This window comes from Giraffa tippelskirchi, chromosome 1 (assembly GCF_054371585.1).
Source record: "Giraffa tippelskirchi isolate mGirTip1 chromosome 1, T2T-mGirTip1v1.2.pri, whole genome shotgun sequence".
NCBI lineage: Eukaryota > Metazoa > Chordata > Mammalia > Artiodactyla > Giraffidae > Giraffa > Giraffa tippelskirchi.
Window position 1 is genome coordinate 161,588,115 of NC_137275.1, and position 17,355 is coordinate 161,605,469.

General features: G+C 35.7%; 1 non-coding gene across 1 annotated transcript; it reads right to left on the minus strand.

Moving 5' to 3' along the window:
• Positions 1-17,080: 17,080 nt before the first annotated feature.
• TRNAE-UUC (transfer RNA glutamic acid (anticodon UUC)) lies at positions 17,081-17,152 on the minus strand. The gene has a single exon. It is a non-coding gene; the product is annotated as a tRNA-Glu (tRNA).
• Between the last annotated feature and the right edge of the window lie 203 nt (positions 17,153-17,355).

Genomic DNA, 17,355 nt, shown 5'->3' on the forward strand with positions numbered 1-17,355 from the left:
AAATGATAAACAGCTACATTTATAGGTTAATTTCCTTATCCAGCCATCTTATTTCATTCTCTATTACTGCTAAACTTGAAAACTCCAGTTCATAGTTTATGGTTTTCACACAGAGTTATGAACCTCAGACTTGAACAGACCAGAATTTAGGCAAAGATTCCACACTAAAGACTAATTACAGCACTGCTGTCTGCTTTAAGTTAATGAGCACGCCCTACTGCAAAACTGGAAAGCTGAGTGATTTATCTTGGGAGACAGCAACGAAGTATTCCTAATCCACCGTATGGTTGCATTTTGCTCAGCTAAGCAATTCTTCATATTCCATGGAAGTTTATATATGGGTTTAAAATATATTCAATAATAGGTTATAGATTATTTTATAGATGAGTAAAGGAAATCATTAAATGTTAGTAAAGAGTCAACATCATGGTGACTGAGCTGTTTTCACCACAGTTATGGCTTACTCAGAAATTTTATGTGTAGATTGAAACTTGTGATATTTCATTCCTGAAGAAATACATTCAAGATATAATAGCAATTATTAAAACATCTAATATTTATCACCTGGTAACTACATGCCAGGCAGCATAAGTATTTTAGATGGATTATCCTATGTAAACCGTAGGATAATTATTTCAGGTAGGTACTATCACAAACTTTATTTATTGATAATTAAATTATGTTATAGAGAGATTGAATGCCTTGTCTATAATCACATAGCTTATGAGTGGTCCAGCTGGGTTTTGAATCCTGGAAATCTGACTCCAGAACCGTAAGTCTTAACTACTAAGCTTTCATTCTGGATTGTACTATTTAAGAAAGTCACTTATAGAAACAACTATGGACAGAAATAGCAACTTTATTATATGTTTTTATCTCATTCATCATTTAATAAAAATTTATGCAAGCATCACTTCCTCAACACCTCAACAACAAGTGTTGTCATGTATTAGAAAAGCAACATTTTACATGGCTGCTGTTCTCTTTGCCATAAAAGCTGAAAAGACCTACAATCAATAGCTGCAATTTGTTTGCATGTAAAATGTCACTATTTCTCTCAAAATTGAAGGAATGTTACAGATAATGTAGTTGACCATCCTGTATTCTGTGAATGAAGCAGTCTGCAAATAAGAGCAATGTTTTTTCTTTGTGTAGTAAACACCCTTCTTTCTATACATATAACTGGTGTAACATGCAGTACTTATTCCTAGATAATCTATACCACAGTGCATAAAGTGATCATCTACTACACAAACTAAATTCTTCTATGACATGACTTTTCACCGATGAACAAACAAGTAATCCAGCACTTATATATATATATATATTTATATATACATATTTTAACATATTATTATCTGTATACCAAATGCGGTTTGGTCAAGGTTTAAAGCAAAATGTCAGCTAACAGCACACGTGATACTAATTACTTTTCATACAGTATGATAGTGAAATCCCAAAGTGTTAGATTATAGATGAATTTTACCATAGCTTTTATATTATGATTTTAAAATATGCCCATCAATTTTTTGACATTCCTCCAAAGATCAATGCTAATTCCCTTCCCCTTGGTGTGAACTGGACTTAGTAGCTCAAACCTAATAAATAGAATATGTTAGGGCTTCTGAGATTAGGTCTTAGAGAGCAATAAGGCTTATTCCTTGCTCTCTCTCAGATCATATGCTCCAGGGGAATCTAGCTGCCATTTTGTGAAAACACTCAAATGGCCACATAGAGAGGCCACGTGTCAAGGATCCGAGTTCATCCAACAATCATAAAAGAAGTGAGGCTTCCTGACAAAGTAAGCTGTTTTGGCAGCAGATTCCCCAGTCCCTAGTCAAGCTTTCTGATGACAACAGTCCTGGTTGACATCTTGACGACAACTTCTTTAGAGACCCTGGCCTAAAACTACCCAGGTAAGTCACATCTAAATTTCTGATCTATAGGAATTATGAGATAATAAATATAAGTTGGTTTAAGTTTCTGGGTTTTGGGTTACTTTATGACATAGCAATAGATAATTAATATACTTTTCTTTCCTTCTGTACATACTATCATTAACTTTACAACTTGTTTCATATTCTCTCTGCAATAACTTGAATTATAGCTATCTTTAACTTGGTGAAATTTAGAATATGCTTTATTTCATCTCTCTTTAGTAGCAAAATTCATCAGTTCTAACTGGAAAGGTATAAATTTGTACTAGAAAAAGTCAATTATTTTATGATCTTTATACTCTGCTGAAATTCTGATGATTTTATGCCACTATTGAAAACATTGTATCAATGAATTAAAGACTATGAAAATTTTTTTCAACTAAAAATCATTATATTTACAATTTGCAATACATTTTAACTATCTTTACAAAACCATGATACTTACAGATTTACTTTAACATTCAAATTCATCCTCCATATTTTCACAGACACTGTTTTAACTACTTAATTTTATAATTTTTTCCTCAATAGTAATACTTGCATTGAAATTTCCAGCAACACTATTAAGACTATCTGAACTATTTTAAAGTTATTTTGCCATTTTGTGAAAAAAGATGTAATGTAATAATAACACGTTTGCAGTTTTACATATATGAACAAAAAGACAAATAATATGTATCTGCCCACCAAGAGCTGTTGAAAATATCAATAAAATAAAAATATGTAATTGGGTTGATATGAAAAGATAAAAATAATCCACATCATGAACAGAAGAGGAGACATTACCACAAAAGAACTGATATTAAAAAAAAGATGATAAGAGAAAATTATGGAAAATTCTAGGCAATATGTTCAATAATATAGGTGGAAAGCTCTTCAAAAGACCAAAACTACCACAGAATACTTGAGAAGACATAAGAACCCAATTAGCCCTTTATCTAGTAAAGAAATTGAATTTGTAGGTAAAAATTATCCCACAAAAACTTTAGGGTGCAGATGCTTTCAGTGATGAATTATACCAAATGTTTCATAAAGAAATACCAACTCTACTCAAAATTTCCCAAAGCACAGGCAAAGAGCAAAAACTTCCTAACATTTTGTGATGTCATTAGTACTCTGATACGAATATTAGACAAAGACATTCCAAGAAAATAAAACTAAACACCAGTATCCCTTATGAGCACAGATATAAAATCCTGAACAAAATTTTTAACAAATCCTTAATAAAATTTTAGCAAATCAAACTGAGCAACATATAAACAAGATGATACATCATAAGCAGGCAGACTTTATCTCAGAAATGCAATTCTCAAATAACAGTTAAAAGACAATCAACATAATCCATCATATCAATAAGGTAAAACAGAAGAAACATATGATCATCTTAACAGATTCAGGAAATGCACTTATCAAAATTCAATTCCAAGCCTGATAAAAACAAGGAATACAAGGCAATTATATCAACTGATAAAAGGAAGCTACAAAAACTTATAAGCTAAGATTTTACTTAGTGGGGAAGGTCTAACATGCCATTCCCAAGCACAGAAACAACACAAGGCTACCTGCTCTCATCATTTCTATTCAGTAGGATAGAGGTTTCAGCTAGTTCTATAAGGCAAGGAAAGGGAACAAAGACACAAATTTTGGAAAGAAGAAGTAAAAATGTTAACGCAAAGACAGCATGAATGTCTGACTAGAAAACTTTAAAGATTTTGTAATAAGCTACTAGATAATCAACAGATAAATTTCACAGAGAATATAAGGTCAATATAGAAAATTCAGTTGTATTTATATACATTAAATATGAATATTTAGAAATGAAAACTGATAGAACATATTTATAATAATATTTTAAAATAAAATAGGAATCACTATAACAAAATACATGTATAACTTGCACACCGAAAATGACAAAGCAATGATTATAGAATTTAAGACAGACCTAAATAAATGGACATTTATCAATGGGGAGACATGTTGTCAGCATTTTAATTCTCCCTAAGATGATCTATCCATTCAATGAAATTCCAATCAAGTTCTCAGTAGGATTTTTTTGCAATAATTAACAAGCTGATCCTAAAATTTATATAAATTCAAAGAATCTGGAGTAAAAAACAACAAATGAAGCAAAGAACCAAGTTGGAAGACTTGAAGTACCTGATTCTAAGACTTATCATAAAGCTACAGTAATTAAGAAGCATAGTATTGGCATAAGGATAGACATATAGAACACTGTAACAGAAGAGAGTCCAGAAATGTACTCACCCATACAAGGTCAATTTTCTTGATAAAGATACCAAGGAAGAAGGATAGTATTTTTAACAATGGCACCAAAATAGGAAGTCCATATATTTTTAAGAAAAAATATATCTCAAACATTACCTCATGACTTATACAAACATTAAATTGAAAAAGATAATAGATCTATACGTTAGAGAAAATTACAAAATTTATAGATAAGATATATAAGAGAATCTTTGTGATCTTTAATTAAAGAATTCTTAAAATTTTACAAAATAGACATAAAAGTTTACAAAAAATAAAAATTTGATAAATTAGATTTTATAAAAAATGAAAACATTTTATTATTTGAGAGATACTGTTAAGAAAATTAAAAGGCAAGTTACAGACTGGGGGAAATATATACAAAATATCTGTCTGATAAGACTTGTATTCAAATTCTATAAAGAACACTTATTCCTAGATAGAAAGATGAGAAAAAACAAATTTAAAAATGGGCAATATATCTGAAGAGAAACTTCATGGAAGAAGATATTTCAAATGGTAAATAAATACATAAAATGATGTTGAACTTCATTAATTATTAGGGAAAAAGCAAATAAAAACAATTATGAGATAGTTCTACATACCTGATATTGCAGCTAAAATTTAAGTGCCATGGCTTAGTAAGTGTATGGAACAATTAGGACTCTCATGGCTGATGGGAATGCAAAATAATATAGCAGATGTGGAAAATAGTGGGATTTTCTTACAAAGGATACACTCACATAGCCCAGCAACAGCATTCTCAAATATTTACCAAAGAGAAATAAAAGTATCTGTCCACACAAAGATGTGCATATGAATATTCACAGAAACTTCATTGAACAGACAAAACCATAAAGATTAAGAGCATGGCCTTCAGAGCTAGGTCACAGAGAAGCTGTATCAATAATAACCTTGAAATGAAAACAACCCTAATGACCAAAAACTGGTAAATGATTAAACATATAACGGTACATCCATATCATGGAATACTACTCAGAAATGAAAAGGAACAAGCTACTGATGCATGTTCTTATGGATGAATCACAAAATAATCATGCTATTAATTAATTGAGGCCCAAAAATCTATACGACTCCATTTATATAAACTTCTAAAAAATGTAAAGCCATAGTGACAGCGAGTCAGTCTAGTAATTGTCATATCCTGGGGAGAGTAGAGAGAGAATTGACTGCAAAGGAGTACAAGAGAACTATTTGGGTTGATGCAAATGTTCAATATCTTATGATGCTCATGGCTACATAACTATAAATGCTTGTCAAAACTGCTTAAACTTCACATTTAAAAGTAGTGAATTTTATTTATGTAAATTACTTTTAGTAAAGCTTATTAAAAAAAGAAAGAAGATTGACAGGAAGAAATTACTCTAGCCAAGATGAATGCCACCTGTTAAGAAAATAATGATATTTAAAAGCACAATAGGATTTTATGGAAAATCGTAATTTACCTTATGTTTCAAATTTGTAAAAAAATATCTGAATAAGATTATTCTTTTTTTTTTTTTTTTTCACTCTGAAACAAACACACTACTTGTAGATCACCTGATAGATGGCCAAACTTTGTGACACAATAATCTAGAACCAAGCTCTTGGTGTGAATTGGCCCTAACTTACACTAGTAACCTTTTAATTTTCTTCAGTGAATTATTTTAGTCTGAAAATGTGAAAGTGAAAGTCACTCAGTCATGTCCAACCCTTTGCAACCACATGGATTGTAGCCCACCAGGCTCCTCTGTCCATGGAATTCTCCAGGCAAGAATACTGGAGTGGGTTGACGTTCTCTTCTCCAGAGGACCTTCCTGACCCAGGAATCAAACCCAGGTTTCCTGAATTGCAGGCGGATTCCTTACCTGCAGAGCTATTAGGAAAACCCTAGTCCCTCAGTCGTGTATGACTCTTTGTGATTCCATGGACTGTAGTCCACCAGGCTTCTCTGTCCATGGAATTCTCCAGGTAAGAATAATGGAGTGGGTAGCTATTTCCTTCTCCATGGGATCTTCCTGACCCAGGGATCAAACCCAAGTCTCCCACACTGCAGGCAGATTGTTTAGTGTCTGAGCTAGCAGGGAAGCCCCAAGAATACTTTAGCTTACTAAATAATATTTTAGTCTACTGATCCCTAAATGTAGACATTTCTCGATATTCTGTTTTGGCGCTTCATTTTCCTTTTCTTTTTCCCAGGTCTTCATCTTTTTCCATAACTATGTCCAGTATATTGTGATGTTGTAGCCAACTCTCAGTAGAGGTGGAGTATACTTCTATATCCCTGGACTTTGAGATGAGCCATGCTTTGGTCAGTATTATGTTTAGTGGACTCGACCCAAAGAGTAGTTTAAATGTGTTTGCAGAGTTAGCTTGCCTTCTCACATAGGCAGACTTTGGAGACACTTGAGTGTTCAGTTCTAGATGACCACAATAAAGAGGGTATCTCAATAAAGCAGATCACACAAATTTTTTTGGTTTCCCAATGCATATAAAATTAGGGTAACACTATACTATAGTCTATTAAGTGTGCAATAGCATTATGTCTGAAAAACCAATGTGGCACCTTAATTTTAAAATGCTAACCATCATCTGAGGTTTTAGTGAGTCAATCTTTTTGCAATTGTAATATTAAAGATCACTGATCACAGAACATAACATTAAAAACAATAAAATAATATTAAAAACAATGAAAAAATTGTAAATGTTGTAAGAATTATAAAAATGTGACAAAGAGACAGAAAGTAAGCAAATGCTGTTGAAAAAATGGCAGTGATAGACTTGTTCAACATTGGGTTGGCACAAAATTTCAATTCATAATAAATGAAGCATTTGCAAAAGGCTGAAGCTGAAATCTCCAATACTTTGCCCACCTGATGTGAAGAACCGACTCACTGGAAAAGACTCTGATGCTGGCAAAGACTGAGGGCAAGAGGAGAAGGGGGCATCATTGACTCAATGGACATGAGTCTAAACAAACTCCAGGAGATACTGAAGGACAGGGAAGCTTGGTGTGCTGCAGTCCATGGTGTTGCAGAGAGTCAGACATGACTGAGCAGCTGAACAACAAATGCCTGTACGTCTGTAATCACCTTGAAAAGATGTTCTCCTGGGTAGCGTCTGTCCCTTCAGCCTGAGTCTCAGAACAAAACTTATATGTGTCAACCTTCAGTCAGACTGGAGACTCATAAGCATGAAAAGAAATACTCTATGCCATTGAGCTTGGAGACGATTTGTTATGAAACATTACTGTTGACACCTTCCTGTTCTTTATCATTCCTTCCCTTCTCTTTTCTAGGGGCATTTAGTGGAAGAGATTATCTACTTCTACTACTATAATCATCACTAATAGGGAGAAAATCACTAGATCCCCTCTAGCCTGGCTTTTCTTCTGAGCTCCACGCTCCCACATGACAGTTTAACAATAAGTACCCACTTGACACATGAAGGAAGGAAAAAAGTGAAACACATCAGTTAGTTGCCTAGTAGATATTACACAATTTTACACATAATTTGTTCTCAGTAAATATTTTTGAAGTTAATAAAACTATTATTGATATATATATATATATATTTAATTTTAAATTAGTTTATTTATCTATTTTTTAACTTTATAATATTGTATTTGTTTTGCCATACACTGACATGAATCCACCATGGGTGTACATGTTTTCGCCTTCCAGAACCCCCCTCCCACCTCCCTCTCCATCCCATCCCTCTGGGTCATCCCAGTGCACCAGCCCCGAGCACCCTGTATCATGCATTGAACCTGTGCTTAATGTCTTTTTCTATTCCAGGATTTATTCCTGATGACCACATCACATTTACTTGTCAGGTTTCCTTAGGCTCCTTTTGGCTGAGACAGTTTCTCAGACTTCCTTTATTTTTGATGAACTTGACAGTTTTGAGCTGTACTAGTCAAGTGTTTTGTAGGATGTCCCTTGAATGGAATTTTCTTAATGTTTGTCTCATGACTAGACTGGAATAACAGGTTAAGAGGAAGATGATAACAGAGGTATAGCAACATTTCATCACATCATAACAGAGATATGTGCTTTCAATGTGATTTATCACTCTAGATATTGACCCTGATCACCTGGTTGAGGATGACTGTACAACAAATTTCTCTTCTGTAAAGTACTCTTTTTCTCCTTTCTATACTCTGCTCCTTGGAAGCAAATCACCATGTGTAGGCCACACTTAAGGAGTGTAATGATATGGTATTCCTTTTTGAGGATGGAATACCTACATAAATTATTTTGAAATTCTTCTGCATGGGAGATTTGTCTCTTCACGCTCATTTATTTTATCAATTATTTATACCTGGTATGAACTAAGAGATATTTATTTTATACTTTGGGATATGGTACAACGCTAGTTTATTTATTTTGTGGCTCAAATTGTTCCAGCTTTGGCCGCTCAGAGCTCTTTAAGTTGTACTGTTGTCTTGTGTCTATTTGGCAAAATCCCATCAATGCAGGTTTTTTGTTTTGTTTTGTTAGTAATTTCTTACTGTCTGTTACCATAATATGTTCCAGGCTTATCTTGTGTATTTTCCTAGATCCAAAACCAACCATTTCTCCAAGAATTCCTTATCCAATTTATTGAACAATGATATTAGAAACCAAGATACAGGTGTTAGGTTTACTTGTTGCTACTGGGCACTGTTGCTTATAGGTCCTCTGCAGCTGACAGAGCAAGGACTATATGTATGTATACTAACTAATATAATTAACTTATATCTATAAATATTTTCATATGTAATCTGGATCCATATACATAATAATGTCTCAAACTCTAATTCATTTCCACATGGATAATTCTAGCCTCCTTCCCCTGCTTAATTGCAGATTCCTAACAGAAAAAAACCTGGCTCACACTGTCTGCCATACAATTCTTAATTTTTCAATTCCAGTAAACACATATAGCATATATACCTATATATCATATTTGTTAAGCCATATTCTCATGGAAACCAACTTTATTAACTAGAGTGTACTTCCTTTTTGTCTTTAGTCCTACAAACTCTATTCATTCCCAACTTAGGCCAGCAACATCCCCCCATTCCCTTCAGTGAGGCTGTTTCCTACAGCTGTAATACAGTTAGATTTCCTTGTCACAGTCTGCTTTCCTTCATGAGATCTCTGCCATTTTAAATGATTTTTTTAAGGTACACAGATTAAAACTTACTTTTGCTGCAAAGTTCCATAGGTTTTAACAAATGTATAATGTCAGGTATCTGGCATTACAGTAGCATACAGAATAGGTTCACCACCTAAAAATCCCCTGTGCTTCACTCACACAGCCCTTCCTTTTTTCCCCCAAACCCCTGACAACCACTGATCTTTTTGCTGTCCATTTCCATAATTCCATATGATTGGAATTATAAAATATAATATATAGAGGTCTCAGACTAGCCCCCTCCAATTAGTAGTCTGTATTTTAGGTTCATTATTTTTTTCTTCATGGTTTGATAGCTCATGTGCTTTTACTGCTAAGTAATATTCCATTGAATAGATGTACCACAATTTGTGTATCAATTTACCTATTGAAGGATATCTTAAGTGATTACAAGTTTTGGCAATTACATCCCATAAAAATGTATGAAGGCTTCCTTCTCCACATTATCAACAGTTGTTTCATGATAAAAATAGGAAATTAAGTGAACAAATACTTACAAAATGCTGAGATTCCCAGCTATCTTCTCTACCAGGGTTCCAGAATTCTTGCAGGAGGCTTTTTGTCCCTAAGGCAGGATATGCAAAGTGTTTTCTCTCAACAGTCTCAACTGTGACTCAAGCAGGTCACAGTTCACAAACGCTACCTGAGTTTCTCTAAACCTATTGAGTTTGCAGTCTCTCATTCTCATGTAAAGAGATAATTAAAGAATTACAAAAATTCAGAGAAAAGCTTTTAACAAGAAAGGGCAACACCAACTAAACAAATATAAAGAGGCAACTTGGAATAAATAAATACTGAAATGAGAAGGAAATTTAAATATTATTTTCCTTAGTAACCTCAGAGATAGAAAATAATGTAACCACAAAGAGAGAACAGAATGCTTTATCAAAAAAAAGAAATATTCAGAGAACACCACTGGTTTTTGGCAAGCAATAAAAAATTATAGCAGAAATGAAAAGTCAATTGAAAGCCTGAAAAGATAATAAGATAGAAAAAAACATAGTAGATAAAGAAAAAAAAAATAGGTGACAGAACAGGAGGTTTAGTACATTACAGCTCCAAAAGAGAGAACAAAAAATACAAAAGAAAGAGCATCACTAGTGATACTATTTGAGCAAAATTTGCAGAATTAGAACATGACTTCCAGGTTAAAGGGGCTCACTGACAATCTAGAATAGTGAATAAAAACAGACTCACAGCAAAGTAATAGTGAAACTTAAAAACACTGGAGACAAAGAACATGTACTAAAATCTTCCAGGTAAGAAAACAAATTAGGGCTCATATAAAAGATGAGCAATTGATATGGCTTTAAGTTTCTTAAGTATAGGAAAATAGAAGAAAATGAGAAATTCCTTCAAAATTCTAAAGGAAAATGACTTCCATCCTAGATTTCTATACCCAGCTAAATATTACTCAGGTATTGGGATAGAAGAAAATTATTTTCAGACATGCACAGTCTTAAATAATTTATCTCCCATAAATGACTTCTCAAGAAGCTCTTAGAAGTAACCTCCACCAATATGAGAGTAAATAAAGTAGTGAAAGCATGGAGTACAGGAAGAAGAAGAGGTGACACAAGAGAAAGGTAAAGTAGTCTGATGATGGTGAAAGATTTCAAATAGAATGGCTATCAAATAGTTGATTGGCAACTAGGCTCCAGGAGAGAATTCTCCAAGATGACAAAACTTATGGAATGCTTCATGTGCATATTGGTTGATAGTATATTTAAATAGCTGACAGAAAGCTTGAGGTTGAAATAGTGATAAATTAAAAAGAAAAAAGAAAAAAATCATTAATTCCAGGCAAAGGAAAAAGTAGTGCAGAGAAAAAAAATCCTAACATAGTTTCTTAGCTGTGAATAAAATTTGTACATAGTAAACACAGAGTATTGACACAAATAAATTGTGACATAATTTTATTGAGAAGATAGGGGAAGAAAAAATGTGTAAGTGTGATAGTTCTAGAGCTAAAGTGAAAACTAACTCTTCATGCTATTTCACAAAGAGAGAAATAGTAATATCTTTTAAAAATTAACAACTACTGATATATTTTTAAGGCATATGGAGGTAAGCTGTGAAAGGGTTAAATGAGTAGAAATTTTAAAGGTTATCTTTAAAAAAGGCAAACTGTAGGGGAAAGAAGAAACTGCTACTTTTGGTAACCAACTTGAAGAACTGGATTTTTAGATATATACAAGTAAAATTTTGATAAACATGGAAAGGAAAAATTCATACACAAAACAGATACATAAATCAATGGAACAAAACAGAAAGCCCAGAAATTAACTCATGCGTGCATGCCTACTGAGTCACGTCCAACTCTGTGATTCCCTGGACAAAGGAGATAAGACTATATGATGGGGGCGGGGGGGAAACAGTCTCTTCAATAAGTGGCCATTGAAAAACTGGACAGCTACATGTAAAAGAATGATATTAGAACATTCTGTAACACCATATATGAAAATTGTGGCATTTGCAGACAAGGATGGACCTAGAGACTGTCAGACACAGGGAAGTCAGAAAGAAAAAACCTAATATCATGTAATATTGCTTATATGGGAATCTAGAAAAATGATGCAGATGAATTTATTTGCAAAGCAAAAATAGAAACAAAAATAAACTTAAAATGGATTAATGACCTAAATGTAAGGCTGGACATGATAAATCTCCTTGAGGAAAACAAGCAGATCACTCCTGGACATAAACTGCAGCAGTATTTTTGGGTCCATCTCTTAAAATAAAGGGAAAAAAGCAAAAATAAACAAAAAGGACCTAGTTAAAAGCACTTTCACAGCAAAGGAAACCACTGATAAAACAAAAAGACAACCTAGTGAATAGGAGAAAATATTTGCAAATATCATGATTGATAAAGGATTAAAACTCATCATATATAAATAGCTCATACAACTCAACATCAGAAAAACAAACAACTCAACTAAAAAATGGGTAGAGTCCCTCTACTATTCACCTGAAATTACCACAACATTGTTAATCAGCTACACCCCAGTACAAAATGTTACTGGTGAAAAATTAAAAAAAAAAAAATTTTAAAGGAAAAAAATGGGTAGAGAAATTGAATAGATAGATGTTTTTCCAAAGAAGAAATGTAGATGGTCAACAGGCACATGAAAAGATGCTCAGCATTGCTAATCATCAGGTAAATGCAAATCAAAATCCTGGACAGGTATCTCCTCACTCGCCTCAGAATAGCTATCATGAAACAAAACAAAACAAAACAAACAAACAAACAGAAATAACAAATGTTAGTGAGGATGCAGAGAGATGAGAATATCAGACCACCTTATCTTCCTCCTGAAAAACCTGTATGCAGGTCAAGAAACAACAGTTAGAACTGGATGTGGAACAACAGACTGGTTCAAAATTGAGAAAGGAGTACACCAAGCCTGTATATTGTCACCCTGCTTATTTAATTTATATGCAGAGTATGTGCATGTGTGTCCAACTCTTTGTGACCCTATGGACTGTGGCCCACCAAGCTTTTCTGTCCATGGAATTCTCCAGGTAAGAATATTGGACTGGGCTGCCAGGCCCTCCACCAGGGGATCTTCCTAACCCAGGGATTGAACCTGAGCCTCTTATGTCCTCTGCATTAGCAGACGAGTTCTTTACCACTAGCATCCCCTGGGAAGCTCTATATGCATAGTTCAGTTCAGTCGCTCAGTCGTGACCAACTCTTTGCGATCCCGTGGACTGCACCATGCCAGGCTTCCCTGTCCATCACCAACTCCTGAAGCTTACTCAAACTCATGTCCACTGAGTTAGTGATGCCATCCAACCATCTCATCCTCTGTCGTCCCCTTCTCTGCCACCTTCAATCTTTCCCACAATCAGAGTCTTTTCAAAAGAGTCAGTTCTTCGCATCAGGTGGCCAAAGTATTGGAGTTTCAGCTTCAACATCAGTCCTTCCAATTAATATTCAGGACTGATTTCCTTTAGGGTGGATTGGTTGGATCATCTTGCAGTCTAAGGGACTCTCAAGAGTCTTCTCCAACACCACGGTTCAAAAGCATCAATTCTTTGGTGCTCAGTTTTCTTTATAGTCCAACTCTCACATCCATACATGACTACTGGAAAGACCATAGCCTTGACTAAATGGAACTTTGTTGGCAAAGTAATGTCGCTGTTTTTTAATATGCTGTCTAGGTTGGTCATAACTCTTCTCCAAGGAGTAAGCACCTTTTTATTTCATGGCTGCAGCCACCATCTGCAGTGATTTTTGAGCCCAAAAAAAGAAAGTCTGCCATTGTTTCCACTGTTTCTCCATCTATTTGCCATGAAGTGATGGGACCAGATGCCATGATCTTTGTTTCTGAATGTTGAGCTTTAAGCCAACTTTTTCACTCTCCTCTTTCACTTTCACCAAGAGGCTCTTTAGTTTTCTTCTTCACTTTCTGCCATAAGGGTGGTGTCATCTGCATATCTGAGGTTATTGACATTTCTCCAGGCAATCTTGATTCCAGCTTGTGCTTCTTCCAGCCCAGTGTTTCTCACAATGTACTCTGCATATAAGTTAAATAAGCAGGGTGACAATATACAGCCTTGATGTACTCCTTTTCCTATTTGGGACCAGTCTATTGTTCCATGTCCAGTTCTAACTGTTGCTTCCTGACCTGCATACAGATTTCTCAAGAGGCAGGTCAGGTGGTCTGGTATGCCCATCTCTGTCAGAATTTTCCACAGTTTATTGTGATCCACACAGTCAAAGGCTTTGGCATAGTAAATAACTCAGAAATGGATGTTTTTCTGGAACTCTCTTGCTTTTTTGATGATCCAGTGGATGTTGGCAATTTGAACTCTGGTTCTTCTGCCTTTTCTAAAACCAGCTTGAATATCTGGAAGTTCACAGTTCACGTATTGTAGAAGCCTGGCTTGGAGAATTTTGAGCATTACTTTACCAGCGTGTGAGATGAGTGCAATTGTGTGGTAGTTTGAGCATTTTTTGATATTGCCTTGCTTAGGGACTGGAATGAAAACTGACCTTTTCCAGTCCTGTGGCCACTGCTGAGTTTTCCAAATTTGTTGGCTTATTGAGTGTAGCACTTTCACAGCATCATCTTTTAGGATTTGAAATAGCTCAACTGGAATTCCATCACATCCACTAGCTTTGTTCGTAGTGATGCTTCCTAAGGCCCACTTGACTTCACATTCCAGGATGTCTGGCTCTAGGTGAGTGATCACACTGTCGTGATTATCTGGGTCGTGAAGATCTTTTTTGTACTGTTTTTCTGTGTATTCTTGCCACCTCTTAATATCTTCTGCTTCTGTTATGTTCATACCATTTCTGTCCTTAATTGAGCCCAGCTGTGCATGAAATGTTCCCTTCAGTTCAGTTCATTCACTCAGTCGTGTCCGACTCTTTGCGACCCCATGAATTGCAGCACGCCAGGCCTCTCTGTACATCACCAACTCCCAGAGTCTACCCAAACCCATGTCCATTGAGTCAGTGACGCCATCCAACCATCTCATCCTCTATCGTCCCCTTCTCCTCCTGCCCCAATCCTTCCCAGAATTAGGGTCTTTTCCAATGAGTCAACTCTTCGCATGAGGTGGCCAAAGTATTGGAGTTTCAGCTTCAACATCAGTCCTTCCAATGAACACCCAGGATTGATCTCCTTTAGGATGGATTGATTGGATCTCCTTGCAGTCCAAGGGACTCCCAAGAGTCTTCTCCAACACCAGAGTTCAAAAGCATCAATTCTGCAGTGCTCAGCTTTCTTCACCGTCCAACTCTCACATCCATACATGACCACTGGAAAAACCATAGCCTTGACTAGACGGACCTTTGTTGGCAAAGTAATGTCTCTGCTTTTAAATATGCTATCTAGGTTGGCCATAACCCTCCTTCCAAGGAGTAAGCGTCTTTTAATTTCATGGGTGCAATCACCATCAGTGGTGATTTTGGAGCCCCCAAAAAACAAAGTCTGACACTCTTTCCACTGTTTCTCCATCTATTTCCCATGAAGTGATGGGACCAGATGCCATGATCTTAGTTTTCTGAATGTTGAGCTTTAAGCCCACTTTTTCACTCTCCTCTTTCACTTTCATCAAGAGGCTCCTTAATCCAGCATAATTATTTGTGTGTACTGGTAGCATGCAAATTTTTGCTTTGACTGAAAGAGAATTGAAGAATTTGGTATGTTTGCTTTTGTAGAGGTAGGTGGTATGAGGGAAGATAATAGAGAGATGAGAGAAAACATTCGACAAGTAGCCTTTATCTGTATGGGCTTCCCAGGTGGCACAATGGTAAAGAATTCACCTACCAACACAGGAGTTGCAGGAGATGTGGGTTTGATCCCTAGGTGAGCAAGATCCCCTGGAGAAGGAAATTGCAACCCACTCCAGTATTATTGTCTGGAGAATCCCATGGACAGAGGAGCCTGGCCGGATACAGTCCATTTGGTCACAAAGAGTCAGACCCTTGATGTATTAACATTATGTGGGATACCATTAGCAGGGGCAACAATGAGATTCCTTCAGGAAGGCTCTTGTGTAGCATGTGTATTTTGACTAGCTGAAGTTGAGGTAAGGATAAACAGTATGGTAGATGTGACTCTGTATTTGTAGCAAAGAAGCAAGGTGTTTAGCCTAAGTGTGTTTGCCCTAGAAAACAGAGTTTGAGTCAAGGGCTTGTGTACAGCAATCTGAGGGAACAGGGGTTGGGGACTGGAAAAATTGAATAGGGAGGGTGGAAACATTGGTACAAAGATATGTTATTGAACTGATCACCAATTGGGTAACTAAAGCTCCATCTTACTGGAATTTTGAAACACCATGTAGAATTCTCCTTATAATTATGCATTTGAGGGATCACAGAAGATGGAAGCATTTATGCATGACTCTTATCCTCTCCTGGCCCAGGTTTTACACCTGGGAGTACGTTTCCCTAAATAAATAAAAATAAATTTAAAAAAAGAAATACTTAGAATCAGAGAACCCCCTGACAGAAAATAAGATTCCTAGTGTAGCTGAGGCTACATGCTCTCAGGTTTTACTTGTAAAGGTGGTTCTTACATTAACAACCGGAGTAAAATGTCCAGAGGATACGAGATGGGTAAAAGAAGTGTTTGCTGCAGTTTCTGATACTCTCTTTTGTGGATTCCCAGAAATACTTGAGGGACAGGGTGACTTTGAAGAATGATCTGATATGAGCAAGTGGATAAGAATAATACTAGAACTTGGAGTGTAACCGTCAGTGTGACATTATTTAAGTTTTCTGGCTGCTTAGGACTGAATTATTCTGTTTATACTTATATTTGTCTTTTTGAAACTTTTTATTTTATATTGAAGTACAGGTGATTAGCAATGTTAGCTTAGTTTCCGGTGTACAGCAAGGTGATTCAGTTATACATATATCTAGTCTTTTTCAAATTCTTTTTTTTTCCCATTTAGTTTGTTATATAATATTGAATCGAGTTCCCTGTGCTATAGAGTAGGTCCTTTTTGGTTATATCTTTTAAATATAGCAGTAGTGGGAGGGATATCTAAGGAATTTAGGACTAACAAGTACATTTGCCTTTTGTAAGGGCTCAACCCCAATAGGATGCTGGGAAAAGGCAAGTTTGGAGATGGGAGTGGCTCTCAGTCATCTTCAGTGATGGACCTGCACCAGAGAAGTGAGTGTATCTTTCCTGAATTTTTTTTGGCAGGACCCAGTGGTGTGGCTTATGGGATTTTAGTTCCCCAACCAGGGATTGAACCTGGGCCACAGGAGTGAAAGTGCTGAGTCCTAACCACTAGACCACCAGGGAACTCCCAGAGGTGAGTGTATCTTGAGAGTATGACCCTCAACCCCTGTAAAACATCCAGATAACTCCAAAAATCATACTGAACTTCAGTTTTGACAGGAGAACACAAACCACGAGTTGTGAATAGGAAACAGAAGTAAACTGGACAGTCTGAGCAGAGTCTCCCGAAAGCATAAACTGGCAGCAAGTATTTGGCATCTCTTGAG